Source organism: Dermacentor variabilis, chromosome 4 (genome assembly GCF_050947875.1).
Source record: "Dermacentor variabilis isolate Ectoservices chromosome 4, ASM5094787v1, whole genome shotgun sequence".
Lineage (NCBI taxonomy): Eukaryota > Metazoa > Arthropoda > Arachnida > Ixodida > Ixodidae > Dermacentor > Dermacentor variabilis.
The window spans coordinates 14984432-15000716 of NC_134571.1; positions in this window are offsets into that span (position 1 = coordinate 14984432).

The window sequence follows — 16285 nt, forward strand, 5'->3', positions numbered from 1 at the left end:
CAGTGGGAACTGTGAGCATTATTATTTGCTTAAAATTATACGTCAAGGATACCAATCCCATTTCCTAGCAAATAATTAGTACGTTTACTCAAAAGTATGGACTATAAGATATAACTTCCTCAGGACTGCGCTCGCACTAGCAAGAATCGTCGTCTGAGCTGTGTTTCTGCGTGCCTCCGTGCCGGCGTTATGCGTACGTATACCGTTGCCATATCTGCAGCAACAGCGCAGCAACGACTCCAACGCGCCGTGCATAAGCGCTCTGTTCCTCTTGCTTTTTGTCACTGTAAAACGGTAGAAGTGAGCGAAAGGGAAGACCGGCTGGGTGTTGGCTCTTTTGTTGTCGAAACCTGACCGTTCTAGCCTTGTCGGCACCTGCTCGGCCATGAGCTCCTCGCTGTACAATCCTGCGGCTCTTGCCATTGACGAAGACGCCTGGCCTCCTACTTACATTCCTTCGCTGTATACAGTTGATTTTCAGGCACGTGGTGATAAGTTGTGAACCCTGAAACACGCCATACGGGCAGAGCAATTTCCGCCTTCGAACTGCTGGGCCAAGCACGTTTGTCGCAACATCATCACCACCCCCACTACACAGAAAAAATTATTACGTCCTTAAGGGTGGTGATTTGACCTATGACGAGTACCCTCAACCTAAAGGCTACAAAAAAAATTTATTGTACAGGAAGGCAAGCTCGAACTATAACTGCAGTGAGAGAGTAAGTAGTTGGCAATTGTGTGTTATTTCTGATCACAGGGCGCGCACCGAAATATCGGACCCGAGAGGTTCAAAGCGATAGCTATTAAAGTTATTTTATCCAGCTTTCGTGTCGTCTGTCGCAGCGATCATTTTGTTTACTTGCCAAAAAGTCGCATGAAGAAAAAGAAAACGTTATTTGTCCCCATCAACAATCCAACCTTACCTTACCCCTTGAAGGTGAAGGTGTTAGTCATGGGAAAAAAACCAACCACCCTGAAGGGTGTAAAAATTTGATTGTGCACTCCCACAAGCCAGTATCATCTACAAATTACACTTTGCGTGTATGACTGCGCGCCACTGCATCTTGAAGCTCGAGGACTGCACAATTTTAATGGCCGTCCAAGAGCACGGTCATTGCGATTTATCAGGGTGTGCATCAAAGTGTGACGCTCATCCTTGCAAGATGGACGCATAGGTAAAGAAGAAAAAAAAATTAAGGGCTCTCGTTGCTCGTCCCCTGTGCCATGCCTTCACCCCTCGTTCAACTTTAGTGCTCGGAATTCTTCTGTTCCTCGCCATTGCTTTCGCGCGTGTAGTTTCGTATACATAACGTAACGGATAGCAAAGAACAGTGAGCCCAGACTCTTTGCTCTCAGCGCGTAGGGCTAGCAATATCCATGATTGATTAATCGATCGATCGATTAAATGTATCCTTCAAAACGATTAATTTTCGTCGGTGTCCACCTTTCATTTAATCGACCTAATCGACTAGACCTGTTCGATAAATCGTTTTCGAGAGTTTTGACAAGACTGGCGCGAAAATTTTGAAATCGTACTTGAGTGGCGGCGCACGTGCAGGGACTGTTGCTCGGCTATGGTTGAGTCACTGTCGATTGTTTTGGTCCCGAGCTACGCCAAGCCAAGCGCGTCCCCTCCCCACACACCTCGCATGCCGCCACCGCGCGGCGCCGCCCGAAGCCGGAGGCTTGCAATGCCCTCGCTGTTCACGGCATGCCGTGGCAACCCAGTCGTCGATCGATCGTCGTGCCACTACTCCCAGTCCACCAACGACGTGGCGCAGCATTCGCGCCGGTTTGGAGCATGTATTTGGCACAACGATGGAGTTCACGTCGATTCCCACAAATCTACAGCGACCGAGCATCTGTTCTCGCATGCTGCAGTTATGTGGCCATTCAAAGAAGGTGTCGCTTTCAACCAAACATCCCAGCCAATCGACATTCCTTTTCTGTCTAGAAAAGAGCACGTGGTTTAATATCCTGGACCAGTAATTTTCTTTTCCACTGTGCAAATTGCAATTTCTTGCATATTTAGGTTGGACTTCACCTTTCACTTTTGCGTTTTTTATTATGTCTTGTTTAACTGTACTCTACAGGGATTCACTAGTGCGATGTATCATATTTAGTTCTGCACTGAATGTCATTTTATAAAATATACTGTTTATCTTTTCAAAAGCAACTAGTGCCAACTTTACAAGTTAAAGATTATGCTTTATCAAATGTTCATATAATTGTGTTTCAAGCTTGGTTCCACCTCTCAAGCATTAAAGCAGGTTCCTACAAAAGTAGATAAGTGTGTTTCAAACTTTTTAAGAGTGCCCGGCAAACATTTATATCAATCAAATAATCGATGAAAAACCCTGCATCGGAAGCGATTAACCGATTAAAGGCTAAAATGATGAATGACTAATCGTTAACCGAATAAAAGAAATTAATCGCCCAACCATACAACACAGCGACAAGAGGAAACGCTCACGATTTCCGTGAAATCAACACGACAACATCACCATGCAGTGCTGTGCACGATGATGCGAGCAGGTGTCAGGGCGCGGCCCAGACTTGTCCAAGGTTGCAAGTGTTGGCGAAGGCCTTGCTGCTTCTCGGTTATTTCTCAGCATTCGCGCTAGGCGCGTCTCTAGGAGGCGGAACGGCAAGGCCCAAGGCTGCACAGACGAAATGGTAAGTATATATATATATATATATATATATATATATATATATATATATATATATATATATATATATATATATATATATAGGGATGGGCGAGCATTCGAGATTTCAAGTGGGAATCGGGTATACTCTCTGCTGTTTGATTCATATTAGCCTCCATAAGATAGTATTAGAAATTTTCGGACATCCGATTATGCTCGAATATAAAGGATAGGTAACAACGATTACCGAGACTCAGAGAAGGATCATGAACATGAGAACAGATTACCTGCGGTGCGTCACCTTTTACTTCACTTTGAAGGAAATAATGACGTCTTTAAAGGCGGCGCTGAACGCTGCGAAGCGTGTGCGTACGAGTTGCATTAGCAGTACAAGTTGTATCAGAGTTGTATTTAGCAACGGTGAGTTTCATTTTGTATATACTGTTACGAACCGAAGTTCCTACGTACGTCTAATGGGGTGAAGTTTTTGTTCAATTACTGTCGTTCTTTTTTTATTTTTATGTCACTGACCTTTATTTTTGGTGCTTGTAGGAAAGCCGGTCCTTCGGTGGCCGACTTTCCCCGTATCGCATCATTTATAAATAAACAACCATTGCCATTGTCATTATTGCATACGACGTGTCCGCGTTAGCCTCTTCCTCACATATGCAAGCGGGATGTCACCTATAGGTGGCATTCTGCGTATACTGAAGGATTTAAATAGACTCTGTTTGCGAAATACTTTTCATCTTTCATTCCTTGTACTTTTCGGAACTGGAAAAATTTCCTGCCGAACCTATCTCGTGATGAATGTTGAGGTTAATGCGATTAGCATTAAAGAATGTAGCGACGTACTGCATTACCACCGCGGACACACGAGGTGGCAATCTCGTTGACAACCACGATTCCGAAGGATACCACGACACAGTGGACCTTGTTTAATCACTGCACCCCGGTTCAAACTATACGAAGGAACCTACTCTACCCTGAGTATCCTGTCTGCAGCCTCGTTGCAATGGCTTCCATCAAGCGGCCACACTTGCCGCAGAGGTGTTTGTTGCGAACGGGGCGCTATCGCTCTAATATACCTAAGGCTACGTACCCCTTCACGAAGCGGGCGGTTCCCACGTGAAGAGGTACGTAGACTCACGATCTGCAGGACTTCAATAAAATTTTACCATACCGTATACCATATATACCCTTTGTGCCACCTTTTTGCGACATCCATTTTGGGAAACTGGCCAAGAATGGGCACATGCCTACAGCGCATACGAAGTGCCCATCGAAGTTCTGTACTATAGGACAGACAGCCGCCGCTGGGCAAGTTGCCTATTCGGCCACATTCCCAGTGGTACATATTGTCTCCTCCGCAAGAGTGGCCTAAGCTAGTAGACAACTTGGGTCACTGTAAATGTGAAAGAGATTAGATGCATACCGCAAACTGGGGTGAATTTTTCAAAGAATGCTAGTCGCATTTAAATATACTCGATATTCTTTGCCGAAGCCGAAGTGTATTCGTAGACGATTAGACTCGAATATTTCGCTTTTCATATGTCGATTATGGTAAGTAAACTGTAGCCGTACCGTGTGAGCTGCTGCCTCGATGCTGCGACAGGCTGCCACGACAAGTTTCGCGAAGCGTGCCGACAAGAAAATCCGTGCGAGCATGACAGGCGGGTGGACGCCCCCTGGCTTCTACCCCGCCGCCTGGGAAGCCCAGCCGCGCACCGCCCAGCAGGAAATTTTCATGTTTACCGAAGCGGCGCCGGGGAAGCACATGCAAATCCGAGCGTGACGGATACACAAGTACGCTATGCGTGGTGACAGCAAGAATACCGAGCAAGGCGGTACACGCGACGCAGCCGTCTTGGGGCATCGCGAGCTCAAGAACGGTTCTTCGAGACCTTCGGGCTCGTGTTGCGCGTATCGTTACGTTATACAAGTGAAAAAAAAGGAAAATAAGGCAATGCCAGAGTAGGAATCCTGGAGAATCGCTTTAGCAGCCACGAAGCAGTGGAAGGAAAGGGTTAAATGGGAAAACCACCTTTAGCTCACAGACACCGCTGATGAATCTTGCGTAACCATTCAACTCATTAACCAAATCGGTATGCAGAAACGATGCGGCTGTAACCATTTCTTTTTTTTTTCGCTGAATAAAAAAGAAAGAAAATGCTCTCAAGGAAAGTATGACAGTCAACATAATGTGGCGAAGGGAGTATTATATGTGCAGCTTGGGGATTAATGGGGAGGATGTTCGATCGAGATTTTGCTGTATATCTGCACAGAGCTTCGAAGCGTCTGCACAGCACACAGATACGTATCCGTTTCGTCATCGTTGACAGGGTCCACCACCTCGCGCACTGGTAGGAAGCTGAGTCATCGAGACACGAAGCCGTACTGCCGGTTCAACGCAATAACATTTATTGTCCCCTATCTCACCACGCTCTGAAAGTGTGGGCGCGGATGGAGAAGGGGAGCCACCTGCCGCTTCCTGAATCCGGCTCGGCGGCTGAGGAGTGCGTTGCTCCCTCGCACGTTGGCGCGCCGTCCTGTAACAGTGCCGCATTCCAAACCCGCGGCCGACTGAACCTTTGCGAACGACGGACGGGATTTGTTTCTTCCCTTCCGGAGCGATGCGTCCAAGTCTGCAGCGGATGTGCCTCGAGCGCGCGCGGCGCTCGAACGGACCGACCACCGCGCAGCGTGAGCCTCTGGCCGCTTGGGGCCGCCAGAGCCTCCGCGCAGTCCATTCCGCGAGATGCGGCGTTCGGCTTCAGTGGCGAGCAGCAGCTCAGCCAGACTATGAATCGGGGCCGCTGAGTCAGCGCGGGCGAACGCGTCGGCGAAAGCTGCCCAGGTGACTCGGCCGCTCCTCGCTTGCTTCCTTCTGTGTTTGCGTTTTGATACGACGCGCACTGTGTCGGCATCGCGAGCCTCCTCCAGAGACGCACCCCGCCCGCGCGGAGGTCTCGACCAGCCGGACCTCTCGCCGCCCGCTCGCGCTCCTCCGGCAGACCATATAAGGGCGGTCGCTGCCTCGAGGACTTCGCGCACCGGATGCAGGTGGCCGGAGGCGAGCGCGCCCCGAGACGCGGACTCGCCGCCAACGCGAGCCCCCGCACGGCGGCAGTGCGGCGGACCATTTTGAGGCATACTCCGGGCAACTCGGGTGCTGTGGTGTCGACGGGAGCTGCAAGTGTAGCACGGCACTTCGGAGGGCGTTACGTGTCTAAACCCTGTCCTGCCGGCTTCACATGGACCCACGACCTTGCAAATTTAGCAAAGTATTGCATTATGAACGCATTATAAATGCAAGAATTCGCGATGATTCTGCATGCATTCAGGAGTTAAGTGCTTTCGTGTGTTTTGAATATTATGATTTCTTAGGAATTTACAGATAAAGCGTAATAAATTCCCTAACAGGGCCGCTTGAAGCCGCAATCACGAAGATTAGACTAATCCCAATACTACACGTCACTCCCATAGCAGCTGAGCGATCGCAGCGCCGCCAGAGTTCCCTCTAGTAATTTTTGCAGGAAAACCGTACGCGGCTGGCGAGACAGACATGCTACTCAGGCACAATGTGGGCCAATGTGAAAATTATTATTATTATTATTATTATTATTATTATTATTATTATTATTATTATTATTATTATTATTATTATTATTATTATTATTATTATTATTATTACACGTTTATCCAGCAAAGAAACAGGTATACAGTTGACTACGTCACAATAATGTGGTCGCCTCAACTGTAGTGCCTTATTATGGGAAACGTGGCAAAACTGTGTCGAGAACAAACAGTGCCAGTAAGAGAGAAGTGAAGGTTGTAGAAGGTAGCTGGTTTATGTTTGCACAAATTATTAAGCGAACAGGTCAGTTGCGGGAAGGAAGTCTCGTATCCCCGGAGAAGCAGTGCGTCGAACGCCCGCCTAGCAGCACCAACTTTCAAACCGCATGTATTGTCTTGAATATGTGGCCCGTGGTGCATGCTTCTCAGTGCAACAAAGAGTCTTTGGGGCCTTGAAGGCGCGCGAGGTGTTTACATATTGTCACCAACTGGTTGTCTTTGTCCGGGTAAACGTTTCCTTAGTATTCAAGCCTTCTGAGCAACTTAAATTTGAAACAAATTCCTGCAAGCTCACCTTTATTTGTTACAGATGTATGTATCTATCATCCGCTATATCGTTCATTTTCTTATCATAAATGAGCAGGAATGTTGAAACTGTATCGGCGACAGGTAAACATTGGCAGATCTCTGCCTGGTTGGGCGAGAATGATACGAACACTAATTGTCCCGAAACGGTCGGCAGGCTTCAACAATGATCGTGCATGAGACGTTATCTGCGCATTAGTGCCCAGGTATCCTCAAATATAATTAGAAAAAATAAGAGAAAGAAAGATCATGAAAAAAGAAGCAGTTATATTAAGAAGGCAGCAACAACGTACAGCAGAATTTGTCCGTGCGCGCCGGAGTGCCCAGTTACCTTTTTGCAGACGTTGACTTTTCATTTCTTTCATTAAAAAATATATCAATTCTCACCCCAGTCGATGTCCGGAACCGTGACTCTCTGCTGCTTCAAACGTGCTACATTAGTAATCTGCTCTCAAGGACAGTTGTCGAACGGGACACTTGTCAGGGTATACAGGCAAGGCCACGCAGATAACGTTCTGTAGATCTACATTTGTAACGTTCCACCATTTCCGTTACTATTCTGGTCACATATATTGTTATAGTGTTATCGCTAACCCTGACAGCTTCGTTTGCACCGTGCCCAAAAGAGTCGCGAATTCTCGTTTATTCTAATTTAGCAACGTATATTGCGGTGTTGCGTAGAAACTGGCGACAAACGCTGCCATCGCTCTCCGCCTGGTTCCACTACCAGCAAGTAAACGACACTCTCCGACCCTCACTTTTAATTTTACTTTACGGCAACCTGCTGCCAGGTGTGTTCCGAACTCTTCACGGACGAACAAGTGACCGCCGTTGCTGCACCTTTGGAGGATCCAGCTCACACATTGAAGGACAAACTGTGGTAATCTCCAATCACTAGTCAGTTTATGCAGAAAACTGCCTTCATTTGAAGGGTGCACGTACAAACTTCAGCCCAACAGGTAAGCTAGGTGAGAAAAGAAACCTCACATGTGTAGCAAATCAGGAAAGCCAAACGCATGAGAGGACATAAAGGCAAACATGTGTGTTATCAAAAGCCACACTCTGCGTGTGGAACTCGCCATCTGCATCAAAAGTGTTGCTCGTTCACCGGAGTACAGGGTTCCTACGTTCCTGGGAGAGACAATAAAAGAAAGCGCTGCTTGAAAGGATGGAGGGGAAAATACACATGCAATTGAGCTTAGCACCAGAGAAAGAAAAACAAACCGAAATGAAGATAACACGTGATGACACGTGTGCAGTCGCGCTGTTCACTTTCTCTTACAACGCCGTTTTCAGCCCCCAAAGGAAAAAAAAAGCGTAAAAGCATTCTTTTTGGGCATCACCCAACGGCGGTTCTAAAGGCCCAGCATTTATGGCGCGTCAAGCGCGCCTTTTGCTGGCGCTTCAAGGAGAGCGTCGAAGGACACGATAGTGAGGGAATCGTGACACGTATATAGCGGGCTCCATAGAGTTTCTTTTAAAAAATCTTCTTTTACAGATTCTTCTCCTACAGGAGAGCTCGTGAGGAGGTCTGATGTCATAGTTGTGCAAAGAATCGTTACTTATGAAGTGTCGACTGGGTGCCCCCCCCTCCCCGTTTCGCTGCGGCGCCTCGTGCAACGTGCAACAGACCTCCCTTCTACCTTTGGCTGTTCGAGCTTTCCCGTTTGCACAATTGCAGAGTGAAAATTTCTTCATCTTTCCTCTCATCAAACCTTCTCTCATTCTCTCTCCCTCTCTAGCGCGCACAATTTTTTGGTGTCCGACTCTGTTCATACAGGGCTGGTGGAATGCACAATTGTTCGTTGTGGGATTCCATCGATTTTTCCCATTTTACTGTGGAACTATTCAGAGGAGTTCTATAACGACTTTCGTGCGTTGAAGGACGGCGTGGTCCCTCGTAATTCACCTTGCGTATGTTGCATTCGAATAAACAACTACTTCTGTACGCGTTTCTATTTGTTTAACCAGTAATCTGCTGTTTTTGCATCTCACGTCCCGCTACACTATAGCTCCACGCTGGAGGTCACGTGTGTCGCTGCGGCGGCACAGCCAACGCCCTGGTCAGGCTAAGACGCAGCCGGCGTGGAAGCCATCACTATAAGAACAGCCGGTCACGGCTGCGCTTGAACGCCGCAGCAACTGCTGCTGCAACGCGACGTGAGAGACGAAAAATAGCGGATTTGTCGCGTTCGAGCGAAGTCGTGAGCCAGTAAGAGCTCCTAATCTATGACCGTACCCTATACTCCGTTCCACACATAGCAGTCAACGCTATGGAGGCTAGAGAGACTTCTTGATGCGGCTTCGTTTGCACTTGGATATAGTTCGATGCTTTTTGACAGCAATGGCGCGCAACTGTTTTTATATGTAGGCCCAGTATTGAATGAAACAAGTCGTAATCCTGATAAGCAAACGCATTGTGGTATACGACCGCTTTTGCACGTAGATAAAAAAAGGCGTTCGTAAGACCACTGAGACCAGCTTATCGCGATAAAGGAGATGTACAATTTTTCGTTGGCCTACCAAGGCACGTGCAATGCATTGCGCATTGGAATTCGGTGCATGAAATCAGATATTACAAATAACGAACAAAAAACTTTTTCTTGAACCGTACAGTGCTGTCTATAGGTGTGGAACTGTCTAAAACAGTTTCTTGAAAAAGTTATACAAAGAAAAATGTCACTGTGAGTGCAACGAAATTTTGTGCGTTGTGAACAGCCAAGGTTACGGCACCTCGATGATTACTTCTGTTCCGAAAGCTTGGGCACGTGTCTTGCCCCCACTGTCCGGGAAGAGACAGGAGACAATGGTGCTGTCTTACTGGCAGGACACTTCGGTGGCGACTCATCGTCCTTGTCGAACATATCCGCTTTTACTCTCAACAAATGATGTGCAATGAGCAGTTTGAAGTGCAGTTGATTAAGCGCGTTCTTGCTTGGTACTTGCAAGGGTTAAAAGTCTTATTTATACTGCAGCTATGCATTGACTACCGCCACGTCCTCAAGGAAACCGAGCACGAACGGTCCAGCGCGTTGTCATTGGCTTTCTTGGGTAGAGACTCACCATTCTATCGCAGAGGTCAGCGCTTCCCACGTTCTTATCGTACTCTTCGACGATAGCCGGTCGATGTACATGCTTATAGACTACAAAGGGTTGATGTATTCGAGTTTTCTTTTTGCCACATACCATTTCCGAATGGAATAAGCTTGGTTGTAATGTGTTTGTGCGTTCAGCCGAAACCTTTCAGCAACGCTTGGAAGTGCTTTGTACGTAGTATTATATAATATTTGGCCACGCCTGTAAAAATAAATAAATAAATAAATAAATAAATAAATAAATAAATTCGCAATAGCCATACTAAAAACATGGCATAAACTTGTAAATATTTACATGTGCATAACGTAGAATCACCGTTTAACCGGAGACCATGAGTCTACTCGTGCTGAAACGTTGATTTCATGGCAAAGCGCATGAAAAGTCTGTAATATGAAGAAGTCATCATGAAATTAAATTAAGATGAGGAAGAAAAGAAAACACACCCTTTTTGTGAACCCTTTGTAGGAAATCGGAAAGATGGAAAAACTGCGTAGCAAGCATACTTTCAATGTTATATTATCAAGCACTGCAGAATAGAATGCATTTTATGTCTAGGGCACATTAAGAGCCTTGGCTTGGCGCGAAAGTTTAAGCAGGTTGTCTCGTCTCGCTAAACGAGGTGAGAAAGACAAGCACGAAAGATAGCAATGATATTATTATCATGTAATTTATTTATGACACAAACGTTATCTTCACGTGTCATAAACATGTGTTTACATACACGCAGTACAGGTACGCGCACGCGTCTGGTGCGGACGAGGCCGGCTTAGACGAGCAATAAATGCGAGACAGAGAACGGCGAAAGCCGACCGTGACGACGCGTCGGTCGTCAGCTGACTTATCCGAGCTCTGATAAAGACTGATAAGCGCGCGCGTTGTTCGGACTCCAATCGCCGCGACTGCGACGGCACGGGTTGCGTACGTAGTCGCCGTGATGCTGCTACCGAGCACTGCATCACGTCCAACGGCTATGGCCGTTTGCGGGTCTAAGATGACGACGCGTCGGCCGGCTATAGCACATTCACACGCACAAAGAAAGTTGTTGCTCCGGTTCTATACTGGGGGGGCGGGGGCATACATGTACCACCAGCCATACATTGAAACACTAGGAGGAAAAAAATCGGAGGACACCTAAGCACTTCTTACGAGTTGTGAATGCGAACTTCGAGTCATGAACTCCTCGCGGGCAAGCGAGCGCGTTGAGACGCTTGGCGCGTTTTGATTTGGCCTTACCGAAGCGCAGTTAGAACGCAGGCGAGGGCTTGTGCGGACAAGGAACGCGCGGAAAATACAGGCTTCCGAGGGCAAGATCGTGGGTGACGTGGCGTCGCGGCGATGTCCTCTCCCCTCACGCAACAACTGGCGCGCTATCGCTGCAGCAGCTGTGCCCGCTCTGCTGCGTCGTGGCGCGCTGGTGACGCGGCGTCACAGCCAATTGGAAATTAGGTGCCGTTTAGCTCCTAATGATGACAGACTTTCTCACTTAATGGGCCATTCGACACTTTCGCCCCGATGACTGATCGGGACGCCTGTTACGCGTAATTATGTGTATCTGCGACGCGTAATTGATCTGTGGCGGGGAGTATAGTCCCAAGTGTAGGTTTTGCAGTCTTATTTAAGCCGCTGTTACGAATGCGGATGAACCTGGAGACCGAACAACACATTGGAGTAGTTTCAGAATTGTGCGTGTTTGAGTTTCAGCTGATAGTACACGATGAGGTCGCACAAATTCAATTCTTATGACGTTGACCTTCACAAATTGATCACACAAGGGTCATTTCAGGCCAACCATTACCAAGCACGAAATGCAATTGTAAGCACCGATGCATTTCTCGGCACATCGCCTATGAAGAAGGAGCTGCGGGAGAGGCTTCAGAGCGTCAATTTCCAATGAAATTTGGTTGGATTATTCCCTGTTCCCTCTTAGAAAAAAAAAAGCGTAGTAGTACTTGCTACCTTTAAATGTAACTGCTTCTAACATATGTTACTACCCTGTTAGTAACTTCTTAAACTTAGTGTTAGCAACTGCAGTTAGTAACGGCAAATGTATTAACTGTTACTATTCTTTCGTTACTACTGCAATTACTAACAATGCAGTAACATATGCGACAAGCAGTTACCACCCTAGAGGTAGCAAGTACCACTTGCTCTTTTTATAGGTTACTAATACAATATTCTTTGTCTAGGTGCCCGGGTTCATTTTCTGCTCCGTTCCGTTCGACCTTCCGTTTCGTGTCCCCAAAAAACCCGTACCGCCATCTAGGATTGAATAGGCGAATTTCTGTGAATACCCAAGCTTTCGTACGCTTATCGCCTCCTACTTGTGGGCGCACGAACTTCGATCCAACGCGATATTTTTTTAGCCTGCGTGGGAGTGATGGTTTGTACATACATTTGCCTAAACTTCGTCCTTCTGGCTTCATACGGCTTTGTAAACACATCATTGCAAACGAAGTACTGTTTTATAAATAATTAAATGAACAACATCAAAATTAGTAGACGTCAGGGTTAGAACAAACGACGTTTAGTACAGAAGCCCGATATTGAAACCATTAGGGCACGGACGGATGCATCGACAAGCGGCACAACACACTTATGAATTTCTCGCGGTCAAGCGGAACCGTTGATACTGTTGCCGCGTTTCGATATGGCCTCACTGAGGCGCGTTTAGAACGCAAGCGAGAACTTGCGCGGGAACGAACGCGCAGGAAACACAAGCAACCAGACAGCAAGCAGAAGCTTCTGAAGAGGATTCGTCGGAACGCAGGCGGGTGTGTGAAAAAAAGAGCGTGGCAACATTTCTTTCAGTTATCAAATACAAGAATGGTGGTAAAGAAAGTTTGTTGGGGAGGTGATCATCATGTGCCTGACATTCTTTGGAGTTGCTTATCTCCTAAAATACGGCAGTCTTAGTTTCAAGGGTAGAGTATACGCTTCATAACAAAGAATGCTACGCACTTTATGACAGTTCCCTAATGGGGAGTTTCTGCCCTGAAAGGGTGCTTAGGCACTGCGGTTGGTTAATTTTAAGGAAAAAAGTTATGGTTCTGTACTCGATGAAGTAGATATTTTCTTCGTCAGGTTCTGCGAAAAATTGATATCTCAGGATGTTTCCAGCTACTAACTGGGACACACTAGGTAGTAATGAGTTTTGTGTTAGGTAGTAAACAGGTAGCGAAAAGTTAGTAATGATCCAAGAAAAGCAATAACTGCTGCAGTTACTACCTATTTGCTTGCAGTTACTAACATTTTTACTTTTTTTTGTAAGAGTGTTTCAATCCAGTTAGCTGTTCCCAGCCAGGCAGGCTTTACCTAAGAACCTTTACAAACGTGCGCATTTTTACATTTTGCGTGGCAACTTTTAAATAATGGTTGTGGCTGGATTGGTTGTGATTATTCTCCGTCCCCAAACTCGACTCCCCAACTTGGTTACATCAACGGTAGATCGTATTTAAGCGGTGATTTAGAGCTACGGCACGGCTAGGCGTCATGCAAGCGATAACCACGGTGAACAGCGCGCCAATTAATAATTCGTGGGACAGGAGGCGAATGCGCAGTGGCCATCGTAAGGACGCTCACATCCCTTGCTCCACTTCAATGCAATATGTATTCTGATTCTTTCTGAGGCCAAAAGCAATCGCACGCCTCGTCGTAGGTGATATCATGGCGATGGTGAACTCGACATTGACTATTTATAGTTTCTTGCTTTTCCAGTAGCGATAAACTTTGGCGACATCATTGGCATAACTCAACTCACTGCCAGTCACTACGTTATAGGCTTTACGCACGCTTATTCAGATCGTATTTCGCATACGCTGTGAAACATCGAACAAGCCCCAAGTTTCAGCAGGTTCCCATTGTATTCAAAAACTGCTGCAAACCCTGAAGTAAAGGCACGTCCTTTTGTGATTACACTTTGTCATTCAGATTGTACAACCACAGCGACTTCTTTCATGCCAGCTAATTTAGACATGCAGGTCTGCTTGCCAGGAAGGCTGCTGCCAGGCGTTTTCAAGGCAGAGAAGATACGAATGCGCCGACATGTGAAGGCCACGCGACCGAGGCGGTGGCAGACGGGCTCAACGCGGTCTTTGTGTCACACAAAGCAGGCGCCTTGAACAGAAGTCAAGACAAAGAAGAGAACGTTGAAGCGAATGTCTCTTGGCACCGTCCGTCTGCTCTCTTTTAAGCTGTCTGCCGTGTGGAGGCTGAATTGTTGCGATATGTCTCGGCTACAAGCGGTCCATACGCTATGTTTTGTATAACGGATAATGGAAGGAGACGAATAGACGACACAGTGTGACGGCCGCGATAAAACAAGATACAAAGAGAGAGATAGAAACGAGATGGGAAAGACAGAGAGGTGTGTTATTCTAGCCTACTCAGGGGGATGAGAGACAGAAAGATGGAAAGGAAAGCGTTGAAAGAAATCCCATGCGCGAAGAAAAGCATGGGAGTGTTACAGTCATTTAAATAAGAACCTCGAGCACTTCCTGCCATGGTCGTCGCCGACGACCGCAGAAGATTTCAATAAGGCAAGCAAAAAGCTTGACATAAGGCCACACCAGGCCACAGTCGTCAAAAAGCAGTCGGCAAGGGTGTCGGGAAACTAAGGCCAAGAATCCGCGCCGAGTTCTATGAACACGGACTACTGGTATCAAGTGCGCACGATAGCCCGCCGTACTAGCTGCCTCGGATAAGATTATCAGCGAGTGTCCCGTCCGGTCACCTTGGTGGCTGAAATGACAGCAGCCCGTGCAGCATTCGTGAGCGGCAGCATTGCACGCCATTGCTGACGCGAAGCACGGGGCTTCGCTCGCACGTGACGAGGCTCGTCGACGGCGGCACCTGTTGGCGGGCGCACATCCGCTGCCGAGCAGCGAAACTCGCTGTGTTCGTGGCGAGCCGTCCTTGTGGCTTTGCAACTAAATACGCAGCTATACTCGCGTCCGCTGGAGGTGAGAATCCACGGAATGGCGAGGTTCATCGCGGAAAAGTGGAGTCACGTGCGCATAAATGCAGACACAAATGCAAATGCGCCGGCCACGGAAACCTTGAATGAAGCATTATCGCTTCTCAATTCCCTTGGTTGAGCATAAACTTCGCAATACCTCGTCGTTGCCGTTGCGCAAGGAAATGTTCCGTCGCTTAAGTCGCGATCAAGTGGGCTTCCTTGTACGAGATGGTAGTCACCGCTCACATGACGGCTATCAAGAGAAACATTAAACAAAAAAAAAATTACAGCGTGGTTGCACGCGACTATAGCCGCTCAAGCGTCTTTCACGTGAGGGGCCCGCCTGGTGTATCCCGTGTTAAGAAGTGTGCCGTGCGCACTAAGCGCAGCTTCTCGTGCAAATGATCCCGGCCTCTCGTTTATAGAACAGCGATTTCATCCCAGCTATCAAAACTGGTGTCGGCCTCTGTTTCTTGGCATGCTGTGCATGAGCAATACTCCCCAATTACACCATTATAGGAAGGAAGACGTGACACGTAGCTTTGCCCATCACGATGTCGCAGGTTCGATACCATGCCGCGACGTTTCCATTTTGATGAAGCCGAAGAAATGTCCGTGCACTGATATAGGACGCTACACGTTACGAAGAACCTAAGATGTTAAAAATTACACCCGACCGCCGCTCCCCTGACCTTCGGTATTTCTCACAGCCCATCGCAGGAGCTTCCAATGATGTCAAACCTCGCCAGTTACTTTTACTATGGATGGATGAAGAGGTATTATGCTCACCCCCTATAGCTGTGGTGGACATTAGGTGTCATCATGCCCCTTTTTATTGCCTTTCTTCGTCTTGTTTCGACCTTTCCGATTCACTGTTCGTATAACAAGCCGTCGAATATTTAAATGCTCTCATATGCTAAGTTAAATTCGCATAAAAAACGTGATGACCCTAATGCGTACTTTCTCTTATTTTGCTCCAGCAATCTTCCTCCATCACCGAGCCATTCACGAATTTCTTACTATCTCAATACAAAAATTAAACTATGCAGCTTTACATGCCAAAACCACTTTCTGATTATGAGGCACGCCGTCGTGGGGGACTCCGGTGGTTTGAACCACCTGGGGTTCTTTAACGTTCACCTAAATCTGAGCACACGGGTGTTTTCGCATTTCGCCCCATCGAAACGTGGCCGCCGTGGTCGGGATTCGATCCCGCCACCTCGTGCTTAGCAGCCCAACGCCATGGCCACTAAGCAACCACGGCGAGTCATATATATGTATATATATTCTTATGCTATCTTCGGCTGGTCGTTTCTGAGCGCTTTGGAGCGCTCTCGCGAGCGGCGTTGTCTTCGGCTGGTTGAAAGAGGGTGCGTGCCCTGCGTTCGACTGGTTCTTCTCGATTGCTCTCCTCTATCTTGGA